At 49.7% G+C, this 4845-nt stretch overlaps 1 protein-coding gene across 4 annotated transcripts in view; it reads right to left on the reverse strand.

Annotated features, from left to right (window-relative positions):
* Positions 1 to 4845, reverse strand: part of Arhgef10 (Rho guanine nucleotide exchange factor 10) — an 85783-nt gene that overhangs the window by 4188 nt on the left and 76750 nt on the right. The gene's annotated exons all lie outside the window — the stretch shown is intronic.

Raw genomic sequence — 4845 nt, forward strand, 5'->3', positions numbered from 1 at the left:
CACACACACACACACACACACACACACACACACACACTGGCAGCACACTGTGGATAAGGTGCGCTGCCTTGGAGGCTTCCAGAGTTTCCGTGCAAGTGCACCCCACAGACACGGTGCTAGTGACGGTAAGGAACAGGGGTGGTGACTGCACTATGGGGTCAGAGAGGCCTCCAGGGTACCTAGGCTGTTCTGAGCCTGCTCTGTAGCTAGGGAACTGACCGGGCAGGAGGAGGGCTCTGGAGGAGTGAGGAGCAGCAATGCTATGATGGGAAGTGAGCCTGGGTGGGAAGGAGTCTTAAGACTGGTCCTAGCAGCCGGCTGACCGGCACAGAGGCACTGAGTTCTGCTGACTCTGCTTTTCTGTAGAACATATGTTATTTTTGCTATGCCTGCTTCTGATACGAAGTTTGTGCCAAAGGCAAGTAAATACTAGGGTTAAAGTGGACTGCGGGACCTCAGAGATTGTTTTTATGAAATGCTTAGACTTCAAAACAGGTATTTTAGAAATAAAAGGCATTTTTAACTTCATAACATTGATCTGTGTAATGTTTTAAAAAGCTAAAACAGTATTTAATCCCCGAGATTCCAAATTTGTCTATTTGGGATGATGCAGAACTTAGGGTTGCAGCTAACCCCACAGTGGCCACATCCTCGAGCGGGTGCTTTCAAAGGCTGCTGAGAAACGCTGAGGAGCTCCGGAGCCCATGGGGCCATCATGACAGCAGTTATTGCTGTGAGCTGTGTTATCAGGCAGGGGCAGGCTGGTGGGTCATCCCAACATGCAGGAGCCACTTCCTCCACCTGTCCCCCACGCTAAGACAGGAAGACAGATGGGAAAATGGAAAGTTCCAGTGAGTCTGAGGGACTTCCTTTGTAAAACACAGAGGTATGGGAAGTACCACAGTGCCAAGAATACCTCGCCGCTTCCACCCAAGGCCTCGGCTCTGCTCAGAGCAGCTGCCTGAGGAGCAGTCATGCACCCGGGTGCCAATCAGCTGCTGCGTGCAGGTGAAGCACCACAAATGCCGTCGCTGTGACTGACTGCTCTGATCGAACATCGGAAACTATTCTGCATTGGGAGACTGACTTTCCTTTATTTTTTCTACAAAGAAGAATTTTTGAATTAATAATTTTTAGAGTGTTGACCTGAGCTGGGCTTTTAAAGAAGCCTGAGAAATACTTTTACTGTAAATAAGGTCACTTCAAAGACAATTAACGGGCACACTGGGCGTCTCAGGTGTAACGCCATTTCACTCAGTGGCTCCAAAAAATAGTTTACCATCAAAGCACGAAAGACAGAGGAGTCCCTAGATATTCTCATTCATCCGGAAATACATCTTGAGTCCTTCATTCTCTGTTTGAATCTCCTATATATAAACAGTGTGTGCGTGTGTATATATATATATTTTTTTTTCAGAGTAATTTCACTTTTACACCTACATTATCTTAAGTATAGTAAGAATCTGGGAAGTGTTCCATTGCCTTTTCAAAGAAATCCCTTCTGTCAGGAGTGTATTTCCCCAAGGAGAACGCACAGAACAGTACATCAGGTTCAGATGATGGCGGCATCCTGGAGAGGTCAGAGGCCCTGCAGGGATGCTGAGGTACAGGAGCATAGTTGTGCATCAGCAGGGGCTCCCCTGAGTCAAAAATGCTGACCTGAAGTCAAGACGATCAGACAGAAATCACGAGAAGAAAAGGCCTCAACAATTAGCAGCAACGATAAAAGCTAGTAACAAAAAGGAAGCGGCTAAGTCCCAGACGCTACTATTTTCTACTTTCTATTTGGGAACTGAGTAAAACCTTGTCCCAGGAACCGGCTGTTTGCTGTCTTCAAATGCTCACCTCCCTGCTGTCCAGGGTGGTCCTGGTTAGCAGGAGACTTGATGCCAAGGACCTGCTGTGTGTGTGCCTGCATAGAGTTCCCCACTCACACACAACTGGGAGGGAGAGCAGTTTAACTCACCAACCCCGCCAGCAAGACTCACACTGTTTTTCCAAACACTTGGCCCTTTTATTTGGCCGCATAACTTCCGGCAGCCATTTCCGCTCAGCAAGGTCAAAGAGGATAACTGTGCCCCAGCACCTCTGTCACCTTGTTCTGTGTGGTGACACAGAGGTGCTGGAGGCTGCACAGGGACCTTCCCAGGCTGCAGCCACACCTTCTGTGCCTCTGTTCTCAGAGTCCAACGCCTGCTCTAATAGATGAGCCCCAGGCAGGATCTAAGATCTACTCTTGGGCGGCAGTGTGCTCAGTGTGGTCTACATTAGGAGCCCATGTTAAATGGCCTCAGATCTGAATTCCAGTGGAAGGGGAAGCTGACTTGCTAGGAACTGATTGATTATTCCAGGTGTGGTCTTAGGTCTGATCAACTTCTGATGACTCCAGTATCACTTCTTTCCCAAATTTTGTACTTTATTGACTCAGTGTGTCTCTAGCTGCAGGACCTACTTGGACTTTATTACTCTTAACAATGGCCTGGAAGGACACTTGCCCATGCTGCTTCCACACACACTTATGTGCGCTTACTGTGGTACAAACAGCAGCTCAACACTCGGGCTTCCACACAGGCACTGCTGTGAAACACTGGCTTTATTCTCCCTAGACCGCGGTGTGTGGAGCTCATTCTGGGATGTCAGGAACTGCTGATGGACAGAACAGACAGAACCCAGTTCTTACGTTACCCTCCCCCACCAAAACTGCGGGACAGCACATCAACACTAAAGGAACATTGGGGGTGCACGCATGACAAGGCCTCCAGAGGTGGAGTGGAAGCCACTCTAAAATACAGCAAACGACGCTGATGAGCACAGTCCAGCTCAAGGTTTTCCAGTTCACGCTGGTCCCACCCATCCATGAGTAAGAAGCAGACTGATGACCTCCTGCATGGAACTAGACCAAGACCTGTGACAGAGGGTCCCACCGGCCGTGTCCAAAGTGGCTTGTATCAGTCCATTTTCCACACCTGTGACCAAGTAGCTGACATTAACAACTTAAAGGTCTGATTGACTTTGGGTCACGGCTTCAGTCCATGGCTCCACTGTTTCTATGCCTGTGGCAAGCCAGAGATATGACAGGAGGGTGTGGCGAGGAGAGCCGCTCATCTCAAGTAGCTGGGAAGGGAATGTGCATGGGGTGGGGGATCTCTCCAAAGCACCCCCCACCCAGCAACACATCTCTAAGTAGACTCCACCGTCTCTCAACACCTCCAAAGTATGACTCCATCGCTGGATTAGGCCAGAGCCCTCATAAACCATCCCTTGAAAGGCCTTTCACCCATGAGCTGTCAAGAGGCATTGTTAGTCAAACTCTAACACTGTGGAGACTCTGACAGACCCTCCAGCCTGAGGGAAGAGAGGTGGTGAGACAGGCAGTCCTCTGGAGAACGGCCCATACCCCACAATCCCATGAGTCCGGTAGTGCCGAGGGTCAGGCTTCGCAGAGAAGGCTGGGGCGAGCCAATGTTTGGCCAAGTGGAAACAGTGCAGACGGCTGAAGAGGGGTAGCACTGGCTACAGGGTGAACTGGAAGAACTGCACCGTGCTGTGTGGCTCAGCTGCACAACACTGCACACCCAAGCTGAGTGGTCTCCAAGTGTTTCCTAACCAGAGCTGGCTGCCTGCCCAGGAGGGAGGGACCCCCACAGGTCTGTATGTGCCATGCTTGCCTGCATCTAGGCACGTACTGCCAGTGATCTGCTCAGAAGTCAGGCGCATTCCACTGTCTACAGCAGGAGGAAACCGAGGGGACAGATGAGAGCAACACATAGTTCAGTTTTAAAACTGGGTGGACATGGAGGGCGTGAGGAACACCAGATAAGGGAGGGTCGGCGAGAGAGAGCCGCAGAGCCACCTCACTGTTCACTTGGAGTTCTTGCGGTTTGGTTTCAGTGTATCATGTACAAGGATTAACTTCATAAAATCTCAACCCACAAATCCCCACTCACTGGCCACTCCCTCCTCTCCCCAGCTCTGACAGAAACTGCAGGGGAATGAACCCGAGGCAGGGCAGGGCCCCTGTGGCAGGGACTGTGGCCAGACAACATTCCTGTGGTTGGTTCTCAGGATTCCAGGAACCATGGCAACCAAGGCAGCTTCCCTGGAGGCCACAGGGTACCAAGTCAGGACCTGGGTCCCAGAAGCCTTTATCACAGAACAACCTAACCCCTATTCCTTTCCATGTCAACAAAGCGTACAGGACATTCTCTGGCCAGATGCAAGTAGGTGTTGGCAGCTGGTGAATCTGATGTGGTTTCTGTCTAAGGGACAATAGATTCTGACAGCAAACGCCTGTCTAGGTAGCTTGTGCTTGGAAGAAAACGGTCAAGTCCCCAGCAATATGCTTTGGGAGCCATCCTGATGCTATGTTGTGTTTATTTTCTAAAAATAGTATGTATTACAGAAACCCCACTTTCCTAACTAAATAAAAGTCTATTAGCATTTTTTAAAAAATGATTAGCAGCCAATCCCATAGAAGAAAACACCTGGCAGCACCCCTAGATGCCTGTGTTCTGCAGGTCTTAGGGAATCTTTCCTGCTGCCATATTATTTGCCTCTATCTCATTATTCTTCATGTCATAGGAGGAGTGTGTACCCTTTCTGCACGGTGACCCCGAAACTATTGTGCTTTTTCAAGGCATCAAAAACGCTAATTGTGATGGACAGTATGTGTCAGAATTCCCTTAAATTCTCATGTTGTAGGTGATAAAATTAGGAGGTGGTACCTGAAGGAGGAGGGGACAGATTAGATCACGCCACAGGGCAGCATGAGGGTTGGCCTCATGATGCAATCAGCACTGTTACAGCAGGGACCAGCGCGGATGCTCTCTCTGCTCCGTGTGAACA

Source organism: Microtus ochrogaster, unplaced genomic scaffold (assembly GCF_000317375.1).
Source record: "Microtus ochrogaster isolate Prairie Vole_2 unplaced genomic scaffold, MicOch1.0 UNK7, whole genome shotgun sequence".
NCBI lineage: Eukaryota > Metazoa > Chordata > Mammalia > Rodentia > Cricetidae > Microtus > Microtus ochrogaster.